Source organism: Delphinus delphis, chromosome X, assembly GCF_949987515.2.
Source record: "Delphinus delphis chromosome X, mDelDel1.2, whole genome shotgun sequence".
Lineage (NCBI taxonomy): Eukaryota > Metazoa > Chordata > Mammalia > Artiodactyla > Delphinidae > Delphinus > Delphinus delphis.
The window spans coordinates 119,662,464-119,687,034 of NC_082704.1; the positions used below are offsets into that span (position 1 = coordinate 119,662,464).

The 24,571-nt window shown below is 48.5% G+C and overlaps 1 protein-coding gene across 8 annotated transcripts in view; it reads right to left on the reverse strand.

The window, feature by feature from the left end:
- The window catches only part of TBL1X (transducin beta like 1 X-linked), a 219,206-nt gene that overhangs the window by 126,905 nt on the left and 67,730 nt on the right, over positions 1 to 24,571 (reverse strand). For 6 of the 8 annotated variants that reach the window (XR_009517992.2, XR_009517993.2, XM_060002242.1 and 3 more), the window contains exon 2: positions 5,967 to 6,041. The gene's annotated coding sequence lies outside the window, so the exon portion shown is untranslated. Of the gene's footprint in view, positions 1 to 5,966; positions 6,042 to 10,809; positions 10,959 to 24,571 lie in introns of those variants that run through there. The other 2 variants (XM_060002241.1, XM_060002244.1) reach the window with 2 other exon arrangements.

Consider the following 24,571-nt stretch of genomic DNA (forward strand, 5'->3'; position numbering starts at 1 on the left):
ACACACACAATGGAACATTATTCAGACACAAAAAGGGAAACGGTCCTGACACATGCTACACCATCGCTGAGCTGTGAAGACATTTCACTGGGTGAAATTAACCAGGTACGAAAGGACGAATCTTATATGATTCCACTTATATGAGGTCCTTAGAGCAGTCAAATTCAGAGACATAAAGAAGAACAGTGGGTGCCACGGGCTGGGAGAGGGGAATAGAGAGTTGTTTAATGAGTGCAGAGTGTTAGTTTGGGAAGGTGAAAAAAGCTCTGCACGTGGGTGGCTGCACAACAATGGGAACATACTTGACGACACCGAACTGTACATTTCAAAATGGTTAAGATGGGAAATAAAACTGTCACCTATTGGGGAAAAAATGGTTAGGATGGTAAATTATATGTTACGCGTATTATCACTATAAAAAATAATCCCTCGTCAATGTGACTTAAATAGCTATTAAGTAAAGGCATGAACTTTCAGTTACAGTCTTGTGGAGGACTATTTTCATGTCGGGGGTTCCCTTAAAAATTTGCTAATTGTGCACAGAGGAATCTTATAAAAGTAGGAACTTGGGGACTTCCCTGGTGGTCCAGAGGTTAAGACTCCAAGCTTCCAGTGCAGGGAGCGCAGGTTGGATCCCTGGTCGGGGAACTAAGATCCCGCATGCCTCGTGGTACAGCCAACCAACCAATCAATCAATCAGTCAATAAGTAGGAACCTGGAGGATCCCACAATTTTTTTTTCTGATGGCCGTGCAGCATGCCTTGTGGGATCTTTGTTCCCCAACCGGGGATCGTACCTGGGCCCTGGGCAGTGAAAGCGCCGTGTCCTAACCACTGGACCACCAGGAAATTCCCCGCAATTATTCTAAGTAATAAGATCTAGAATTATTACTGACCATAAAAAAACAATTATGCAACCTTTCTAACAGACTATAAATTAAATGAAGTTGAAGTGAACTGACGCCTTTGAATTGACACACACCATCACACCGTCAAAAATGGATTTCTTCCTGCAAAGGAAAGCAGAATTTAGGAACAGAAATCCAAGCATATTCTTTTCTAAAAGTATAGTCATACTGCGTATTTGTGACATCGTAGGAGGATCAAAAGCTCCTGACCACGGTGCTTCAGAGTAAATGCCGACAGCCGCTAAACTACTGTGAAAGAAGACAGAGGGCGATATTCAATACGTGCCAAGTTTGGGGCCAACCCCCAAAGCAGCCAAGCTCATACTACTGACATCTGGGGCCAGACACTCCTTCGGTGTGTGACGGGGTGCGGGAGACTGTCCTGTCCATTGTGGGATGTTTGGCAGCATCCCTTGACACCAGTATCACACACACCCCCAATCAAGTCAATCAAATGTGACCATCAAATATGTCTCTAGACTTTGCCAAGTGTCCCCTGGGGGTAAAAACCGGCCCGCACTTGAGAGCCACTGTCCTACACCAAGAAAGAGATCTCTGGGAACCACCCATGTTTACAAGGAAAACCAAAAGGAAACACTCAGAAAAACAACATACTTTGATTTGGTACAAGAGCCAGAAGTAGCAACAGATGTCAGAAACGTCTCATCGTTTTCGGGCCAGTTTACAACCAGAACCGACAGCCAATTTCAAGAGCTTATTCTTGAATTTAATTAATCAGAACGTAATGTCTCTTTGCATCAGGTTCCATCGTGCAGAAGCTCACCAGACTTTCAATCCCTCAGCTGGGACATGGCTGCTCGCGACAGCCCTCGCCCAGCCTGTGTGGGTTCGAGAGGAAAAGAGTAGCTTCTCCGGGGAAAGCAGTTTTCCTGATAACCTGGAGGGAGGCAGTGTCTGTGGGGCTCTACCTGTGTGTTCCGGGCATTCAAGAAGACAAACGTTGTTTGAAAGAAAAGTACACGGAATAAATCTGAACCGAGGATCGGAAGGGAGGAAGGAAGGGCTGAATCACGCTATCAAACAGCACCTCATCAGGCACTTTTCGTCGGCTGGAGACCACAGAAAATGCAATCGTTCTACCACATGGAATGCACGTCTTTAAATCAACGGGCTATGGTTCCGAGGGCACCCGGGACGCTTTGTGGCTTTCGATAAGACAAATGAGCAACATCCCACTCTAGCCCATGGCACCCCAGGCCTGCTGAACAAACCCCACCCCTCCCCAGGCTGCCACCTGCACCAACTTAGTATGAAAACTCCTGCAACCGGTTTGGTCTTTAACACAACGGTCCACCCAGATGAGATCCACAAAAGACACTGTTTTGTCCTTGTTACTGTGTCCAGTTCTAATTAATTCTAACAGGAAACTCTCCGGGCTCCAGGGAACCACTTCTCTCAGAGTCAGGGCTCCTTTTAATGACAGCTACTGGGCTCATTTGAGCCCTTCTTGGATTTTATGAATAGAAAGGAATTGGTGAGAACTGGCCACCCATTCCAGTTACTAGGAACCCCCTACCAAAAAAAAGAAAAAAAAAAAAAAAAAAGAACAGCAGAGAAAAATGAGAAAGCAGAAGGCAGGTGCTTAGAATAAGCAACACGCGTGTGCGCGCACATGTGCACACGCACACACACACGCACACACACACAGAACACAGCCCGAGAGCAAACACTGTGTACACCAGGGTTCTCCATCACTTCCAGACTGTGAATACGGCAGGGGAAGTGGGGAAAGGGCAGGAGGAAGAACAGGAATGTGCACTGACTCCACGTGCTCAAGACAATGTTGCACACGTTGTACCGAAACACTACGAAGCAGGGATTAACCTCCTCGTTGTACAGAAAAGAAGACCGAGGCTCAGAGGATCGAAGCAGCTTCCCAGAAGGGCCAGAGGCGCGGGTGGCGGAAGCAGGAGGGCTCTCCTCCTCTCCTCCCTCTGTCCTTGCACTACAACGACAGTGACAAAGGGCAGAACAGAGGACACTACTCAGCCTCTCGCTGCCTGGATGACCGATTCAGGTGGCAGCGAGCAGCCCCTCTGAAGGCAGCTCCCGCAGACGCGCATGGGCAGCGGCTCTGGGAGCGTAGCCAGGTGGCTCTCGGCAGCACGAACGTGGGTGCGTGCCCCGTGGACGGTGGCTTTGCCTTCCATCACCCCGAGAGCTGACAACGCCTGCAGGGCTTCCCCAGGTTCCCAGGTGCCTGACCCTCCACCCCGACCGCACACAGAGGCCTCCAAAGGGAGAAGCAGCTCAGCGGGACAGTGGGCTTAGCTCCCTCCGAGGTGGGTCTCCTTCTGTCCACGAAAGGAATCCATCCCCAGCGGCGGCTCAGATCCCAGCCCTGACGCTGGCGCTCTTCTCTTTGGTGGGGGACGCGGGGCGGCTTGCTCTCTGCGTCAGCCAGGCCAGGACTCTCTCCTGAGCAGCGTCCTGAGGGTGGCGAAGCCCAATGCCATCGCTGCCTCTTCTGAGCTCGGCAGCTCCAGCACTGCCCACGTGACCCGGGGAGACCCAGGGCTGCTCTGTGCCGTAGCCTCCTTCTCTGGACAATAGAGGCGACAGTGGCACCGACCTCGCCGGACGGCGTGAGGAATAAACGGGGCCGGAAACCAGCATCTGGCTCACACCGAAACCTGTGCCTGGGTGTTCACGGCAGCTCTGTGTGTCGCAGCCTCAGACTAGGGAGATCCCAAACGCCCTTCAACGAAGGAGTGGATACATACACACTGGTGTATCCAGACTGTGGAATACAGCGGGCGCTGGCAGTAATACACAACATCCGGGATGGATCGGAAGTGCTGGAGGCTAAGTCGCCAAAGGCAGGCTCAAAAGGCCACGCGTTGCATGAGTCCATTTCTGGAACATTCTTGAAAGGATGAAATTACAGAGACGGAGAAGCCAGTTGCCGCCAGGAGCTGGAGAGGGTGACCGTACAGACGGGGCATACGGAGCCTTCCCCGTGCTGATGGAAGAGTTCTGCATCAGATTACAATGGGGGTTGCTCGAATCTACACGTGATCATATTTCATACACTGTCCACATGCACACACACACGCATGCACGCACATAACACCTGCTAAAATCCAGATGAGGTCTACATTTGTGTCAACAGTGCCGATGTCCAATTTCCTACTCTTGGTAAGCAGTCCCTTCACGTAAGATGTTATCAGCCGGGGAAGGCGGAGGAGGGTGCCCTAGACTTCACTGTACTATTTCTGCAGCCTCTTTTTGAGTCTAACATTACTTCAAAATAGAAGCCTTCGAAAATAACGGTGTGTGATTGATGAACAGATAAACAAAATGTGGTGTATTCATACAATGGAATGTGACTCGGCAAACAAAAGGAATGCTACAAAGAAACTTGAAAACATTATGCTACGTAAAAAAGAAACCAGTCACCAAGCACACGTTACGTGATTTACTGCATTTATGTGAAACGTCCAGAATGAGCAGATCCCCAGACACTGACCGTAGACCGGTGGTGATCAGGGGCTGGGGAAGGTGGGAATGGGGAGTGACTCCTAACGTGTATGAGATTCTTTGGGGAGGGACGAAATGTTTTAGAATCAACTGTGACGGTTGCACAACTCTGTGAACACCCTGAAAACCACTGAATTGTATGTGCACTCCAGATGGGTGAATCGTCAGCTGTGTGAATTATGACTCAATAAAGTTGTTAACCGAACTACGGCAATGTCTGGCACACAGTAAGGTGTTATAGAAGTATTTTGCCACGATACACTCATCCTTCTTCACCCGTGGGGGCTGGTTCTAAAGGTCACCTTTGGTGCACAAACATGGCAGCTCTAACGCTAAGAGAATCCGAATCAGTGTCCTTTAGGCACTGTGCAGACAGGGTCAAGTTCAGAGTCCTTGCCTCCTCCTTATACCTTTTCTGCCCCTCCCCCCAGTCCCCTGCATTCCACCAGGCTGGCTTATCCACTTTTCCCTAAAAACAGAAAAAGCTTTCTTATTCCTGAGTCCTCACCTTTGCCCACAGAGTCCCCGTCTAGAACGCATTTCCTCGGTATGTACTGAAATCCCATGCAGCACCGAACCCAATCCGAGTGTGCCTTTGAAGAGAAAGGCCCAGCCTTCCTCAGCTGCTCTAGCACAGGCTAACAGGCCCTTCCTAGGAATTCCCAGAGCAGGAGCTGTCTGCACCACCCACGGCACACCCCATGCCCACCACGGCCTTCCAGCACCTGTAATCCCTTACCCCAAAACACAAGACACATCTCACACATCCTGGGATACTCCACAGTGCTCCAGAAGCAACAGATTCAAAGGATGGTCATCCCAGAAACAGGAGACTTTCATAAAAGGTGGTCTGAAAAGGCTGCTCTTGAAGTGGGTGAGAATCGGGCCTCGCTGTAAACTGGGTGAAATACAGCAGCCAAGACGGCAACCCCAGAACCCAGACGGCCCTGCTCTCGGTGAGTCTGGGTTCTCTGTACCCCTCACAACGGTCCACGTGGGGCTCAGACAGCAGGAAAACGCCTCCCCAGGGGCCTACAGCACAGGCCACGTTGCCTCACAGTGGTGCCAAACGAGGTTTCTATGGAAAATTCTGGTTGGTCCACAAGCAGTGGATGCCTGTCATTTTCCAAACACATTCTGAGAGGCACATGCAAGACAAAGGGAGCCTGTGAAAGGCGAAAGAGAGTCAAAAAACTCTGTTTATTGTAAATCAGCCATCTTTGGAAAAATCCGTACCTGAAATGCACATGGGAAAACACAGCCGCGACGCCGCCTCCCTCGAAAGCACACGCACTTTAACAACCATCTCCCTTTCTCTCTCCTAAAATCTCTGACTTCCAGGAGCTAAATAAAATAGGAGCTTGCTGCGAAGTGCCGACGCAGACAGAAAGCATGTTCTGGTCACCAAATCTCCTCTTACAAGAAATCCTGGGAAATCCCTGTTTCCGGTATGCACAGCCATACAGTAATAATTAATTTTTAAGCCCAGAAAACGTGGAGCGGTTGACAGGATATTCATTACGGAATAAGAAAGAATCCATGTTACAATTCCACTTACTCAGAGCCAAACGTAGGCAAATCCCTTCTTCCTTCGAGGGTTTATTTTTTAGGCCTGTTTTCTGTCTTCAGTTACCTGTCAATGAAAAAAATACCCAAAGTCAGGCAAAACATATCAACGAAGACATCTCGAATACATTCTCGACCGTTCCCGAAGCAGGCAGACTTCTGAAAGAGGTCTGAGGAAGCTGAAATAATAACAGCGTCAGATGGTAGACAACCACCGTAGGTGAACTGCAGGCTTACGTCTCTATGTAAAGCACATGATGTGACTGTCCACACACACAAATCTGTTCAAACATCTCACTATCTGAGAACCGACTGTGATCACATCAGCAGGGAGTTCCAGTAACTGAAACATCTACCCCATCTCTCAGTTTTCTCTAGCATCCTAAAACACGCTAAGTGACAACACAGGTATTTCTAGATTCAACGCAACTCAGCACGTGCTTACTGAGAACGACACGCCCGGTCCTGTGGAAAGCGGAAGCGCTGCTCAGGGCTGCCCCGGTTTCCGGGACACCTGAGGTCTGCCGTCATGTGACACTTACCCGGCTGGACAGTGAAAAGGGGGGATAGGGGGAATCTCAGTGAGGGGAGATCAGTGACAGTAAACTCGTCAGAAAACTCACAACGAGACCGTTTAACAGGAGAGAAGTACGCTCAAACTGGTCGTGGGAGACAAGTGACCAGCAGACAAGGAGCTGAGTTTACACTGGGGCCTGGGATGGAGCTCTATGAGGAGGGAGCCCTTGAATGGGAGCGACAGTGGCCAGCAAGTGCAAATGTCCCGTGGCGAGATCGACCTTGGCGACTGGGAGCCAGGGCGGAAGGCCAGTGCACTGGGCAGCAGAAGTGAGTGATCGCAGGTCCTGGATCACAGAGGACTCTGCAGCCCTTGGAAAGGAGTCTGATCCTTTCTTCTTGACCTCCCTTCACCCAGCGCCAGACTGAACGAGAAAAGAAAATATGACCATCTTTCTACTTAACAACCCTTCAGGGGCTCCCATCGTTCTTAGAACAAAACCCAGAGAATCTCTTGCTCAGCAGAGGAACACAGTGGCTCACAAAGCAGGCGGGGAGGATGAGAGACAAGATGGAGAGGGACGCACAGCGTCTGAGGTGTCTGGAGGTGTGATCCGAGGACGCACCGGTAGGGCGGAGGTGTGCTGGGGAGGGGACAGAAGAAGCAAGGACAGCTTCTAGGTTCAGAGCTTGAGCAAAACCTGGAAGGTGGGGCCATTGCCCAGGAGGCACGAAGGCTGAGCGGAAGAGAAATCAAGAGTCTTTTAAGGTGTGAACTTTGAAACTGCCCATCAGCTCTCCAAGCAGGCTGTTAACTAGGTGGTTAAACACACAGGTCTCAGCAAGTGGGAGAGGTCACAGTCACAGAGTTAAGTCCGGCAGTAACCACGACCTCTGAAGCCGTGGGCCTGGATGGGAGCATCGGATGCAGGACTTCTCATCCTCGGCACTGCTGGCGCTTAGATGAGACCGCTGTGTCTGCGGTGGGGCCATCCTCTACGCTGCAGGATCCTGGACAGCAGCCCAGGCTCTTCCCACTAGACACCGATAGGAGTCCCCCATCCTCCCAAGAGGTGACAACCAAAACTGACCCACACTGCCCGTGTCCCCTGGAGGGCATACTCGCCCCTGTGAGAACCACTGGTCTCAAGATGACCATGCTGAGTGAAGTAAGTCAGACTGAGGAAGACACGTATCATACGCTATCACTTCCATGTGGCATCTAAAAAACGGATACAGGGAATTCCCTGGCAGTCCAGTGGTTAGGACTCAGAGCTTTCACTGCCGAGGGCCTGGGTTCAATCCCTGGTCAGGGAACTAAGATCCCACAAGCCGTGCAGCACAGCAAAAATAAGTAAATAAAAACAAATAAATAAAAAATAAATAAATGATATAAATGAACTTACTTACAAAACAGAGACAGACTCGCAGACATAGAAAATAAACTTACAGTTACCCAAGGGAGAAGGGGGGAGGGATAAATTAGGAGTTTGGGATTAACAGACACACACTACCATATATGAAATAAAGAACAAGGACCTACTGTAGAGCACAGGGAACTATATTCAATATCTTGTAATAACCTATAATGGAAAAGAATCTGAAAAAGAATAGATTATATATATATAATCGACTATATATATAATATATATAATTGACTATATATGTTATATATATAGTCGACCATATAGGTAATATATATAGTCGATTATATATGTGATATAATCGACTATATATTATATAATCGACTATATATATAATATAGTCGATTATATATATATTATATATACTGACCACTGAACCCTAAGAAGGACCAGGCCAATGAGACAGAGGAGAGTACAGCAAAGTAGGAGGAAATCCAAAATAGTGTGGTGTCCTTGGCTTCTAGTGACAGCCGTCTCTCAAAAATCAGGCAAAGACTAGCAAATAACTGCTACTGAGATGGCGTACAAGGACGACTGCGGCTGACAGGATGACCAGGACTCAGGCACGCCGTCTTCTCCACATGGAAGAAATCTAGAGAGGCTTCATGGAGGAGGTGGCACTTGTTGGCGCAAGAAGTCAGGCAACGTAGAAGAGAAAGGGGCTACTGCTTGAGTGGTACTGGAGGCAACGAACGGGAGCAAGAGGAAGGTACGGAGGTTTCCCAAAATACCGGCCGGGGGATGCTCTTGCTATCGTGGTACTTAGGAATGAGGATGCTGACAGCAAACAAGAGTACCGGAGGGCCGGTCCGTGGAGAGAATGCGGCTGCCTCAATCCAGCAGAGGGAGGAAGGAGCCGCCCGAGCACTCTGGACCAACGTCACTCTTTGGGCCACCAGTGTAAGGACAGCTGCAGTGGTTGTGCATCCTGGCTCCAGGACTGCCCCCAACAAAAGCGGGGAGACTGGAGGACCAGAGCCCTCCCTTTCTGACTTGCTTCTGCATCATCCTAGACCCCCTACCCCCCCCGCAGGGGCTCCGTCTGGACCATCAGGAATTGGAATTAAGGAGGCCCTCATGAGCTTCTGGCTTCTTTTCTTTTGTTTCATTTTATCTAAGCTGACAAGGAAGGGCACACGCTCCTGGCAGATCACGCTCAGAACCCTGAACTGTATGGAAGTGCTGACAAAACATGCCAGAGGCCGGATCCATTTCACTGCCCTGTTCTGCCTTCCTTCCACAGCATTACCGTGAACGTGCATTTTATTTGTTTAACTGAAAACGTTTAAAAAAAAAAAAAGAGCAGAGTTACAGGCCTCACTTTGCTCCTAATTAATTATAAGAAACTCTCTGAACCAGAGATTCCTCAGCTGTGAAATGAGGGTATTAAATTATTTATGAGGTTTCATCCACATCAAAAAAAAAAAAAAAACCTGAGGAATCATTTTCCTGTTGACTTCCTTTGTAAATTCTAAGGGAAAACACCTTGCAAGGAACTGAACCAAGAACTTGCAAAAGAACTGGTGGGGGAGGGAAGAGGGGAGGGGAGGGGGGAGATAGGAGGAATGTATCTCGTCCTGCAGCCAACTGAGCAGAGAAATGTATCCAAAGCGCGCATTTTTTCCCCCAAAGTTGCCATAATGATTAACATTTCCACTCCGGAGAAATTCAGTTGTATCATCCTGAAAATAATGTGAAAAATCTAAAGTATGTTTTCCGAAGCCACGGTGCATGACAGAGGAGCCGCGGTTTCCTCCTGACTCCTTTTCTTTTTTTCACTGAGCCCTGAATTAACTGGGCCAAGAGCCAGGGGCTAAGACACATTCTGGTCCCAAAGGCACGGGTGGGCTGCAGCGGTTCACCGTACCAGAGAATTCCAAAGCACTTCATTTGCTCCGTATGGGGTTCAAGTTCTTCGTGATGAAGCTGCTGTTTCCTGCATTACCCATACTGTGCTGACCAGTGTTTTCATATATTGAGATGATTCATTCCATACCAGATTTTAAATCCTTTAAATCAGTGCTTCTCAAATGGCGCTGATTTCGCCCCCCTGCCCCAACCCTGGGACACCGGGCAACGTGTGGAAACATTTTTAGTTGCCAGGACTCCGGGGAAGAATGCTACTGGCATCTGGTGAGGCCAGGGAGGCTGCGAAACATCCCACAGCACGCAGCGTAGGGCCCCCTCCGCAAAGAATGATTTGGATCAAATGTCAGTATCACCAAGGTTGAGAACCCCGAACCTGAACCGTACTAAAATTTCTATAATTCTGCCCAAGGTATGTATACTGTATACTTTCATTTTCCAAACCATTTTTATTCTTTTCAAAGTGATACACGTACACAGGGGAGGCGAAAGACTCCTCCTTTTTCACTGCAAGCTTTCCAGCACCAGCTATCCTCAATGCTACTTCACAGAGCAACCACTTTCAAACCTTAGAACTGCTTCTGTTGTTGGCAGTGCTGCCTAGTACGGACTCCCATGTTTCTAAGTAAGCTGCTTATAATGTATCCTATCAACATCAGATACCACTTAACTTGATTTTCTCACACATGGAAGAGGAATTTTGGTTTTTTAAATTCCGATCACCAATCCTGGACTTACCCTCCCACGTTTCCCCAACAGTATAACATTTGGGGGGTTAAATCTAGACGGCACACGTATTATTTTGACAATGGAATCGGCACCGCTGAGCAAGCAGTACAGTGTGATTATGATTCCTTTCTTATGCAACTCTTACATTTTCCTGGGATTATTAGTTGCCTCTGTTTTTATTTTCTTTGATAATTCCTCCAACACCCTCCACAACCTTGCAATTTTTAACTCGGATAATCTGTCAGTTCCATGTCTATCCTGCCCTCACCCCCACCCCCCTCTCCCCAAATGTATACACACCAGACCTTCCTCTGGTCTCTGCTCCAGTCTGTACTTGTCAGAGGTGGGTCAGCTCAGAGCAGATGCCCCGAGATCACACCAGCATCCTGAGAATTCCTTCCGCCTCCTTCTGTTTCCGGGACCCCAAATCTTCCCCTTTCTTGGATTACTCTCTCGTTCTGATGGGACCCATTCTCTAGTAGCTTCCTGAGAAGTGATGTATGAGAGCTAAATTATACTGATAGCCTGAACATGGAAAACCACTTTATGCTACTCTTAATTAACAACCAGGGAGGGAATGACTTCAAAATTGAGTGAAAATAAATTTTCATAGAATTCTAAGCTCAGTCTGTTTTCTAACTTAAGAAATATGATGTCATTCTGATTCAAAATCCTTCCTATGACTTTTTTTTAAATCCAGAAAGTGCTTAGATACTGCCTTTATCCCTGATTTTCTAAAATGACACGATGATGAGCCTTCATGTAGTAATTTTTTTGATGGGCTGAATTTTTATTCACTGTTCTAGTCACTTGGTTTGAAATTTCTCTTCTTCAGACTTGAGGTATTTTCCCCTCCCTCTCTTTCCTGGAATACCTGTTAGGCAAAAATCTAGCTAACCATCTCCCATCTGATAAAGCTTTCCGCACTGTACCTTCATTGTCTAGAAAGGTCTTCATTTAGCCACGTGTGACTACTGAGCAGTTGAAATGTGGCCAGTACGACTGAGGGCCTGACTTTTACACTGAATTTAACTTTAATTCATTTAATTTAAAGAGCCACACGTGGCCAGTGGCTACCATACGTGACAGCACAGATCTAAAGACTATGACACAGAGGAAGAAAAGACAGCGATGGAACATCAGTGCCGACAGCACCCACCCCGAGATGACGTTAGACACGAGTTCAGAAGAAAAACCCGAGGGCAATTTCCAAATCCCCGCCGTTACTATTTCCAATATAAGGTTCTGTGATTTAATTCCTTAGGGCCTCCTTCCTCGTTAAGAACGTGAGGACCTTTCAGAATGCTATCACACAAGCAGGAGCAGCCCTCCGCACCCAAGACTGGATTTTATTACACCCAGTGTGTAAACAGGGCAACCGAGGGCCCTCTTTCATCTGAGGTGAGATAGGAAGGTCCCTCACAAAACAGAAATTTGTACCGTACTCACAACATCACAGCAGTAAATAGCAGTGAGACATAAAAAATAACAAAACACAAGACAACTGGCAGGCTGCTAATGGCAACTCCTCTGAATGCCACCTCACGACGGCAGTCGGGGAGCCCTCACCCCATCACGCCTGGGTGTAGACCACGGCTCTCCACGTATGCTTCGGCAAGAAACACTGCTTCTGCACAGCGGATGCTCCAGGGGATAGAAACTAGAACAGCACGCAAGGCCTTCTCTGTGCATTCATCCATTCGCTTACTCATTCAACAAATGTCACAAATATCGTAAACTGTCACCTATCTGTTAGCAACAACCGAGACAGAAAACAGCACAAAACCAAACTGCACAAGTCCTGTGCACCTGCCACAAAGCCAACTAGCCTCTTGTTTCATCAGACTCCCTGAGAACCACTTTATCACGGCTGAGTACAGAACACAGCCTGTATGCCACAGCTGTGCCTTCAAGGCAAACAGCACGATCACAACCAAAGAAAGTCACTCTTCGTTTTTAAACTTTGAAGAAAAACAAACGTAGCACTGTAGGTGTAGGGAAATAAATATTCAGGAAACATCATTCATTTTTAATTTAAGAATCAATGGGGAAACATATTTTCTTCATATACTCTTCAGGTAAGTCATTTAATATCCATTCATTCCTGCAAAATGACATTTTATTATGCTTGCAGGTCTTACAAGTTCAGCGTCAAAGTGTGAGTTATTCAAATGAGGGAGAAAAAGCGACACTCACCGAGACACATATAAACTTGATTTCTTCTTTAAAGCGTTACGACACGAACAAGCACTTAACGCTTGCAGAATTGGCAAAATCAGGATTGTGACCATGCGCTGGCGTATATGAGCACATATATACGGACATGTGTGTCATTTGCCCATCACCCCACCACAGCAGACTCAACCATACACATGTCACACGTGACGAATGAAAAGCACTTTCCCAACTCACACCACGATATGCCAAATAAATCCCATATACAAAGACCAAGACAGGTCCTGTCACATGAAAATCTGGTATGAGAGAGGTAACGTAACATGACCCAATTGGGCTTACACTTATATAATCCATCCAGAGCTAGCATCAACGGAAAAAAAACACAAAAACTTTAATAAGGTACCAGTCGCACAATATTTGTTTGTAAGCGTTAAATTTTATTCAGTGGCATGAAATTTTATTTAGTGAGAGAAAAAGAATCACAACGTTTAAAGATGATACATTGAAGTATTAGGATAGGGACTTCCCTGGTGGCGCAGCGGTTAAGAATCCGCCTGCCAACGCAGGGGACACGGGTTCGAGCCCTGGTCCAGGAAGATGCCCATGCCACGGAGCAACTAAGCCCCTGCGCCACAGCTACCGAGGCTGCTCTCTAGAGCCCGCGAGCCACAACTACTTAAGCCTGCGCTCTAGAGCCCGTGCTCTGTCCGCAGCGAGAGAAGCCACCGCAATGAGAAGGCCGCGTGCAGCAACAAAGACCCAACGCAGCCAAAAATAAATAAATAAATAAATTTATTAAAAAATAAATAAAGTATTAGGAAAGCATGATCTTTCTTATTCAGCAAGTTGTCAACTAACAGCAATCTGAATCTCTCCCCGCAGATATAACACCAAACTATCAATGTAATCTTCAGGTGACACATCAATTTCTGGTCTATAGATGACACAATGAGGGTACCATGGGGTAGGAAAGAATGCCAGTGAATCTCGTCCTCAACTCCCAAAGCACTCTCTCCACATTCTGCAATGAGTACTAAGCGTACTTTGAAATGTAATTGTCAAGCACGTTATTTATTCACTGAAATTATCACAGAAGTTTCTGAACGCCATATGGTCCTGGTGTTCAGGTTTCAGTTTCTATGATGTGCAAACACATCCTACTCCCCCAACCCTCACCTGGAAAGGGCAAGTGTACCGTCCTCAATTTCATTTAACAACACAGCAAGCAAATCCCTTTGGGAAAACAATAAAATTCAACTCTGTGCTTACCTAAATACCTCAAAATCTAGGACACCAATGGCAATGCTCAGCTGACGCAAGAACAGAGTATTAAAACACACGCACACACACACACAAACAGGCACACAAACACATCTTGCTATTCACAAACCAAAGTGCTCCTTCAAGTGTCAACCTCCCTATTTAGGAGATCAGAAAGATGTCCTAGGTAAAAATAAAAATTTAAAACTAAAACCAAAACACCCAACACTCTCACACAAATACACTAGAGCTTCACCATACTGAAAGACGCTCAAGAAGCCTCATAAGGCAGAGACCAAAACTATGCAACTCTCTGATCCTTCCCCCTTTGGAAACAAGATGCCCTCAAAGTGACTTAAACCCCAGCCTTTTCCAAAAGTGGGGAAAAAATTTTTTTTATTTGTCAAATTAACGACTGGGAGGTGTTGGGTCACTAGGAATTCTGTTTCAGTTTGCACTGAGGGTCAGTCCTGCCCCCAAGTCTTTAGACCAGTGGCTCCCAGCTGGGGAAGACTGCGGTCTCCAAGAGATGTCTGGTGACATCTGGAGACGTTTCAGGTGGCCACACCTGGGGCTGAAACGGAGGGTTTCTCCATCACCAGCCAGCTCAGGCAGTTCAGCTCACAAACACGTCTCCAGTCTGTCTACAGCTGCCTCACGCACCCCACAGACTCTGTCTGGCCCTGCCGTGCCTCACCCCCGACCCCCAATCTTCTGCCCCGGCTGTTAACAAGCTCTCCTAACTGGTTTCACATTCTCCAGCCTTGCGCCTTTGAGAGAACGCAGGCGTTCAACCCTGAGAACCGTATCGCCGGTAGCATCTACAAGTCACCTGTCCTTCTCACCCTGTCTGCAGGCTCCCCACTGGATCCACGCCTTGCTGCCAGGGGCATTTCTTCCACGCACACCCCTGGGGTCCCATAGTGAAAGTGAGAACTGAGATGCATCTCGGCCTTAGCAGCTCTTCTGGCTGGGATACGGACATGTCCTGTTATTCTACCCAGGATGCACTTGGCCTGGCAACTACGAGCTGGGGAACTGCGACCAGAAGGGCTGGGACAACCCACCCCTGGCCGGCTGTATGCATCCTCGGGCCAGGCTTCCCCACGCCTCCAGCTCCAGGTAACTGACTGAACCCTCACAACAACGTTAGGGGCGGCCCCCACCATGCACACGCACAGAAAGGACAGAGAACCCTCCCTGGCACAAACAGAACACCACTAAGTATTGGATAAAACTCCTTTCACCACCGTGGTCCACACATTCCGGAATGAGCTTACAGCCTCGTCACCAAGTATACGTGTGGCCCCAGACAAGAGCCTGTGAGCCTCGTACTTCGCTCTCCCTGTAAAAACCGGACGAAGGGCGCCTACGTTACACGACTGTCGGGAGGAGGAGAGACCCTGATTGTAAAATACACAGCACAGCTCCTGGCCCATCAGAGCTCTTAACCAGAGGCCATTACCACTGGCTGTTATTACCGGGGAGTGGCCAAGGCCCTGAAATGATCCACAAGAGTCACTCCAAATCTTTCCTTCTCATAAAATCGCGAAGTAGCTATTCTTCCTGCACGAATTCTTTACACTCGTTTAGCGGGAGACCCAGAAGAACTTTTACTTCAATAACCTTGATTTCATTTCCTGCTTTTCAGCTAAAGTTATGAAGCATAATCAAGGCTCTGAGGCCCAGTTTTCAATGGAGTTTAGCGGAAAGTGCTCTACCACTCTGGTGGAGATAGAAAAAGAATTTCTTTTCCGCTCCATTCAATGTACCTTTAAGCCCAGGAATTTATTTTTTAATGGCTTTTCTCCCCCAGTAAAATTAAATGATTCAGGACTTTTGTTCATTGTTACGAGTCTTCCTTTCATAGACTGGTTTCTAAAGAACTTTAATTTTCATGCCTGAAAGGCCTCAACAGTTTAACTGGGGTCTGCTCAGCAGCTGCTTCTGACACTGTCCTCATCACACTAAATTTAGACATACACTTTGCCCCGATGGACTTCAGCAGGAAGCAGCCGCATTAAAGTAAGATGCTGCTGGCGCATCAGAATTCAAAGGCCACTGTAAGCCAACAACTTCCAAGAAGACACCGCACTCTCTCAGTCACTAAAATACCTCATCATTTCCCACCTGGGAAAAGAAAAGAAGAAGAAGATTGGAGGTGGGTCCCAAACACACACACATGCACAACATAGCAAAAATAACATAATGAACTGGGTCAATTAGGGCAAACAGAAGATAATGGCACGAAAAAATGAGACCAAGCTGAGAAAGGTGAGGACAGGACCCAAAGTTTGCCGTCAGACACAACGTTACATCAGTTGGAAGGGAACTCTATAAATCAGACTCTGAGTTTCCTAGACATCGATTCAAAGAAACAAATATAATTAGATGCCTGACTCACAGTATCCAAAAAATGAAGGAGACACAGATACCAAAAACACAGCCTCTAGAGTTTGCTGCACATGTAAAATTTCTCCCACGGGTCCCAGAGAGGAAACTGTGGACTTGGTACTACTCTACCCTCAGTAAATGCTGTCCACCAGATTTTCATTGGGTCACTTTTACAATAACCCTCGGTGTTAGACAACCACACAGCACCAAAGCACAGCTCAGTAAATCGAATTTACAAGTGGATAACAGTATGGTAGCAGCATGTAGGTCTCCGCACAGCCCAGCTTACTCCAAAGCTACGTCTTAGAAGTGTTCCAAGTCCCAACTGGGTGGCGGGTCTCCTGGGGTCACAGAAACACATGACAGTATATTGTAAACACATTTCGGTGCCAATAAATATACCACTTCTACAGTATTGTTTCTAATGGTTGCCTAGTAACCGACTGTATGGGCTGGATCATACCGTGATTTTCACCACTGCGTTCAACTGCTTGGTATTGTAAGCGATGCCCCAATAAAACAAGGAGAACCATTTTTTAAGTGTCAAAAACTTTTGTGAACCACCTACACTAAAGAAAAGAAAGCTGGGGCTTCCTTGGTGGTGCAGTGGTTAAGAATCCGCCTGCCAATGTAGGGGACACGGGTTCGAGCCCTGGTCCGGGAAGATCCCACAGGCTGCAGAGCAACTAAGCCCGTGCGCCAACTACTGAGCCTGCGCTCTAGGGCCTGTGAGCCGCAACTACTGAGCCCGCGTGCCACAACTACTGAAGCCCGCGCGCCTAGAGCCCGTGCTCCGCAACGAGAAGCCACCGCAGTGAGAAGCCCGCGCACCGCAACGAAGAGTAGCCCCTGCTCGCCACAACTAGAGAAAGCCCGCCGCAACTAGAGAAAGCCCGCACACAGCAACAAGACCCAGTGCAGCCAAAAATCTTTTAAAAATTAAAAAACAAAGCTGCAATTTATTACCTGATGTTTAAGGGAAAACACCTAATAGCAAGAGTACATAATGGCAGTAAATTCCAAGGTGCCTTTGAAATTGTTTATGTTTCTGTTAATCACAATAGGGTCTAAAGGTATTTGCAGAATAGCACCACACAGGACACGTGAACCATGCCTGGTATGTGTATGAACAAATCTCCAGGCTTCCTGAGAAATAATTACAAAATATGTGGCATTAAAACTTTTCCACAAATTCGAGTTGAGAACTTCAGGAAAAACATCACGAGCTAGCCATGACCTTTATTTCGGGACAGCAACGTATTCATCTGTCTTTCTGCTGGAGACGATCCTGGTTGATCCCCGTTGTCCCAAGGTAATTATTAACAGTGCTGCCTTTCGCTCTCAGAAGTGCCCCAATTTGGACAATAAATTATACGGCCGCTCGAGTCAACAAGCAAGATGGCCTAGGTTTCAGAACAACAAGCTAGGAACGCGAAGGTCCCAGACATGGGTTTCTGCATCAAGAAAAGGGAAGTTACTAAACCTGGAGCTCCTGACACAGCGGAGCTGGTGGAAACGACCCTCGGTCGGAACCACGTGAGCTGTAAGAGGAAGCTTCCTACTCTGCTGTCCTGAAATGATCCACTCCTTCCACACAGCCAGCAAGTGTAAGGACCAGGCCTCATCCTTCCCGCTCCTCGGGGACACCTGGCATTGCTGTTTCCATAACCCTCTCCTCCACTGGCTCACGTAACGGCCACAGTTATCCAAGTGAATGGGTCCGGAGCAATCCAGCTGGACTGCAGGCTCCACGAGGGCAGGACCTGCCTCTGCTTTGAGTTCACCCACGCCTGGCAACTAGGAGCCACTCAATAAACACGCGTCGGATGAGTCAATCTCTTTCTCAGATCATTTCTCTGCTTCTTCTTCATCCTCGATCCACTAAAGGTAGGCATTTCCCCAACACCCCACCCTTGAATTTCTTTTTCCTGCAGCTCTGTTCTCTTGTAAGGTCAGCTAACACGGTGGCCCTCTTCGCAGGGAGCGCCAAAGCTCTCTTCTTCCAAGGCAGTATTTCCTCTGCCTGCTTCAGTCTCAACCTGGGTCCCTGTCCAGTCCCCAAAGGTCACTACTTCAAATGTAAGTGTCCATCTTCTCCCAGTCTCTCTTGACTATGTCCTATGCCTCACCAATTGTCACCCTTCACATCCAGGCCCAGAGCTTTGCTGCTCTCACCTTGGACTCATCCCTTGACCTTTTCTGACCCCCTCCCAACAACCCATCAATCGGGCCCCAAGTTTTATGCACAGAGCATCCCTAAACGTCACCTCTCTCCACGTCCACTACCACTCCCCAATCAGCCTCGGGATGAGTGCGTACAACTTCCCCCTGCCTCGTCTTTTCCCCTGCAAAGCCGCACATAAATCTTCCTAAACCAAAGGTGTGATCCTAACGCATCACTCAAAATACGTAATGGATGACAGCACTGCTCCGGAAATACGTAATGGATGACAGCACTGCTCCGGAAATACGTAATGGCTGACAGCACTGCTCCGGAAATACGTACTGGCTGACAGCACTGCTCCGGAAATACGTAATGGATGACAGCACTGCTCCGGAAATACGTAATGGATGACAGCACTGCTCCGGAAAACACCCAACCCACACCTTGCAGCTCCTGACTGAAGCCCTGGTTCCTACACAGCCAGAAAAGCAGGAGGCAGGGACTAACACCACGTCAAGAATAAGCTGTTAAACTACCGTAACCGATGCCCTCTACGGTAGCAGAGTCACCCCTCCGCACTCCAGTTGTGCCCATACTAAGCCCCAGAACCTGTGAATATGGCAGGTTCCTCGGAGCGGGGGAAATTAACTGTGCAGATGGAATCCAGGTCGCTAATCTAACCCTACAAAAAAAAGTTATCCTGGATTATACAGGTGGCCCAAAGTAATCAGGGGAGTCCTTTTAGTGGGGAAGAGGGTTTCAGGACAGCCAGTGTCCAAGCAATGCAATGTGAGACTCGGCCATGGCTGGCTTTGAAGAGGGAGTAAGGGGCCAGGGGCCAAGGAACACAGGCGGCTTCTGGAAGCTGGCAAAGGCAACAGAAAACAAAACACGACAAACATTTCCCCCAGAGCCTCCAGAAAATAAGTGTCCCTGCAGACACCTCAATTTTAGTCCAGCGAGACCCGTGCTGGACTTGTGACCTCCAGAACTGTGAAGTACTGAATGTAAGTCATCTGAAGCCACTACGTTTGTGGTCATTTGTTCCAGGAACCACAGGAAACAAATACGCCTTCTGCTTGCCGAATACCAGTTCCCTGCGTACTATAATCCGTTTAAGAGGGATTATAATCTGGGCGTCAGGGAACGTACGGTGCGATCCACGTGTGGTCTCTATAGCTGCTCGAGAAGCTGCAGCACCAATGCTGGCTGCAGGGAGGACTTCTGTCACTCCGGGTGGCATGAGGGGGAGGTGAGTGGGGACCCCGAGGGTGAGCACCTCCTTAAGTGTCATGCCTCTCCAGGGGGCCTCCCTCACCGCATCCCTGTCGGGGCCTCACTTCCTCAGCACCTGGCCCCAACTCCCTGTGGCCCCTGCAGTGCCAGGTTTCGTGTCCTATGGCCGTGCCGTCTATTCCCCGATGAGGATTCTGTTCTGAAAACCTGCGCTCTCCTTCCCGATGCTTCACCCCTCAGCCCGTCCCTTCAGAGTCCAAGCGAGTCTTGCAGCAGGCGGGGCTCTGGGAATGGACTCGTCCGTCCTGACTCATCCTCTGTGCCCGAGCCCCGAGTCTCTGCGGCCTCGGGGCGGGTGGGGGGGGGTGTCAGTGCCCACCGTTTCTTCCTCTGTTGGGCATCACTCGTTAATTCCTTTACTCTTCCATGTGCTCAGACCAAGCTTTATGAGATGCTCATTACCTACAGAGACACAGAAGATCCGCTCGGCTCCTTTCTTCAAGGAACTCGGGACCTTTAAAGCAGGCAATGAAAAGCCCTCATTTCCTACTCAGCAAGCGACGCTGTGGGCCTTATAACTGAGGTTCAGGAAGTTCTTTGAGAGATGATGACAAGTGCTGGTGAGGATGTAGAGAAACTGGAACGCTCACATGTCGTGGGTAGAAACGGAAAACGACACAGCCACTTTGGAGAACCGTCTGGCTGTTCCTCAGAAAGTTACACATGGAGTGGCCATATGGCCCGGCAATTCCACTCTGAGAAATATACGTAAGAGAAGTGAAAACATACGTCTACACAAAAACCTATAAACAATGTTCACAGCAGCTCATTCATAATAGCCAAAAAGTGGAAACGGCCCACACACCCATCAACTGATGAGTGAATAAGCAAAATGTGGTACATTCGTAACAACAAAATACCATTCAACAATAAAAAAAAGAGTGAAGTACTGATTCACGCAACCACATGAATAAACTCTGAAAGCAGTTTACTAAGGACTCCCCGGGTGGCGCAGTGGTTAAGAATCCGCCTGCCGATGCAGGGGACACAGGTTCGAGCCCTGGTCCGGGAAGATCCCACATGCCGCGGGAGCAATGGAGCCCGTGCGCCACAACTACTGAGCCCACGTGCCACAACTACTGAAGCCCGCACGCCTAGAGCCCGTGCTCCGCAACGAGAAGCCACCACAACGAGAAGCCTGCGCGCCGCAACGAAGAGTAGCCCCCGTTCGCCGCAACTAGAGAGAGCCCGTGCGCAGCAACAAAGACCCAGTGCAGCCAAAAATAAATAAATAAATTTAAGAAAGCAGTATACTAAATGAAAGTTTAGACACAAAAGATACACATTATATGATTCCACTTGTTTGAAATGTCCAGAACAGGCAAATCCACAGAGACGCAAAACAGATTGTGCTGCCAGGGGCTTCATGGGTAGGGGAGTAGTGCCAACGGACAGAGGGATTCTTTTTAGGTGATAAATGTTCTAAAATTGAATTGTGGTGATGTCTGCACAACTCTGTAAATTTACTAAAAATCACTGAATTGAACATGACAACAGGTGGATTTCGGTATGTCAAGTATGCCTCAATAAAGCCGTTTTTTAAAAAAAACCCTTCTGAGATCCTTCAAGCAAAGATTGCCTATGTGTACGTGCGCAAATGTACAACAAAATATACAGGTGCACTGTTATCACACAATCAAGAATCCAGAGACAACTTCCAATTTTTTTAAAAAATGAAAATGCTCCATTTGCTCTGTTACAAAGGATTTAAATAAGCTCACTGCCTCGAATATCAAATGCCTAATTTGCATAATTTAAGTTGGTAAGAGGCCTGCAGACAGGCTTTCTCATTCAAATTACACCTGAACAGTAAGGTTTATTGAATCAACTCTTATTTATACATAACATGATTTTCAGCCGGTTTGTGATGAAAACTGAACACGTAAAACATTTCTTCTTATGGTCACAACAGAATCCAGAAGACGAAACTCACTAGGGTATCTGCTTATTAGGACTCAAGCATCCTAACACCTGAAGCCCTAGTTTAAGTGGATTTTAAATTCAATATAAGTGGATTAAGAAATTCAATTTTCTGGTGTCACAAGTGACAAAAGCTTCAAGAATGACAGTAAAGTATATATTTTTAAATTGCCCAGTAGCTAATAAACCTGTCGTTGGGCTTCTTCCAGATGGTGTAAATTTCAGCACTGCTTTAAAAAGAAAAAAAAAAAAAAAAAGGACGTATGGAACTCACACACTCTGATGTCAGCTCATTTCTGTGAAAGAACTCTTCTATGTCGGACTGAACCATCATTATAAAATCAGAATTTTGTAGGGCTATTATTTTTCCCAGGTTCTGCAAAAGAACATGGTCACATCTGGTCAATCTTGGCAGCACACGTCCCACTGGGCAGTCAAGATCAAGGAAAACGGCGACAGCAAACGCCGCCAGGCTGTTTCTCAGCGCGAGAGGAGGAAGCAAAGGCCTGGACCCCGACCTCCTACCGCTTGCTAGCCGGACCCCGACCTCCTACCGCTTGCTAGCCGGACCCCGACCTCCTACCGCTTGCTAGCTGAACCCCTTCGACCCTGCGTATGAAACTCCTGACTGTAGCACCTAGACGGGTGTGTCCCCTATCTCAGTTTGCTATGGCTGGTGCAGCAAATGACCACACACTCAGCAGCTTTAAGCAACACAGACTGACTGTGTTACACTCTGGAGGTCAGGTGTCAACAGTGGGTCACGGGGCTGTGCTCCTTCTAGACGCACCAGGGAGGGGAGAGGCTGGGTCCTGACCCTGTGCAGCCTCTGGAGCCCGCCCGCCTTCCTGGGCAGATGGGCCCACATCACTCCAACCTGTGCCTCACTGGACACATCCCCTCTCTGATGCTGACCCCCCTCGTCCACTCTGACGTTCCTCTGTGGTGACGGCGACTCTGGGCTCAGGAGAATCACGGCCCCACCTGGAGACCCTGGAATCACATTTGCAAAGTCCTTTTTGCCGTGTGAGGTCACACGTTCACAGGCTCCAGCATCAGGCCTGGGACGTCCTTCGAGGGCCATGGCTCTGCCTACCTCAAGTACCAAGGACCAACTTGAGAAATGGGAAAAGAACCTGGAGTCTATGAGACATGACACAAGAGTAAGGCGTGGCGGCAGGAACAGAGATTGGAAACAGCAGTGTTCATTTTCACAACGCTGACCGGTGGTAGTAGCAGCCTTGCTTTGCTTTAGGCCAATCCACACGTCTGCCTGTTTCTGGAGGCCTCTGGCCTCCACCTCACCGTCTGTACAGAGCTGTGGTCAAGGGAGCGGCGGCATAGATGGGCTCCGTCTTGCGCACTTCACGGTTCGGGCTGCAGCAATCCTGAGCCCCAGAAGTGGAGGCGAGCCCAGCCTGCTGCTACTCACGGGAGCCTGCCTTGGAAGGCACACCAACTCCTACTCAACTCTAGACTCTTACCCAGTCTAATCCTCACACGGACGACAATCCCCAAATCACAGATAAACAGACCGAGGCCAGATGATTTTCACAAGATCACACAGCTACGCGGCAGCAGAGCCCTAGACCGGTCCCTCGTCCACTGCACAGAAAGGCCATGGCATCTTCCTTCCTCAAAGACTAGGGGGTCAGCCCAGTCCCTAAATGCCTCCACTCTTTTTCCTAAAACACCCAAACCAGAAACATGTGACCTCGTAGCCAAGAGAAATTGAACCACGAGATTCACAGCCCCAAACGGAGGCACAGTCGAGGCCCCCTGGGCAAGCTGGGCCCAGCTTTGCGGGACGTGGCCCTGCCCACTCGGGGCCTCACACACCTGCCCTGCTCCCTCACCTAAGGGCCTCGCACCCACACGTCCAGCAGGTCCTTCTCAGGGCACACGGCAACACCCGTACCCTCATCCCAGCTCTGCCCCCTGCAATGGGGGCCACTGGCACCACGCCCGCCTCTCCGAAGACCTAAAGTTCTCACGGGGAGCGACGTGCCTGTTCTCTACGCCTCCAAGCCGGCCAAGCACCTGGCACAGCACGTGCTTATGAAACGCGAGCACCACGAATCCACGTCCTTAACCTCCACGGTCCAAGCTAACAGGGACAGATGGCCCGTGTCCTCGCCACAAACATTGTGGAACACCAGCATTTCCAAAAACTAGCATGTGCCCATACAGTTCTTCCTCCGTATTTATAGGGAGCTGCATGATTGCATAAGGGCCCCTCTCTCTTTGCCCATCTCTGCTTCTGGACCAGGAAGTTGTATAGGAGAACAGTGCGACATAACCAACTTACGTGTGCGAAAGAAAATTCTGTTGCAACGTGCCACAGTAAAGATCAGAATGTTGTCAACGACATTTTGAAAACATGAACTCAACTCTACGTTGGACCCTTGAGCGGAAGAACAAACGAGGCCCTTCGGTCTTAATGTCACTACCACCGCCATCAGCAACGAGATATTCGCAGCAGTACACAGGAAATTACAATCCCTGGGGAAATGCTGGGGATTCATTTTAAAACCAGATTTCAGGGCACAGTCCCACAGCACTCATCCTGTGTGCAGTGGCAGTGGCAGTGTTGTGTGTGTGTGCGTGTCTATGTGTGTGAGAGACAGAGTGCATGCCTGTGCACATGTGTACATGTGTCTGTGCATATATAATATTTTATGTTAAAAAAATCATGAAGTGGGACTTCCCTGGTGGAGCAGTGGATAAGACTCCACACTCCCAATGCAGGGGGCCCGGGGTTCGTTCCCTGGTCAGGGAACTAGATCCCACATGCATGCTGCAACCAAGAGTATGCATGCCACAACTAAGGAGCCCGCATGCCTCAACTAA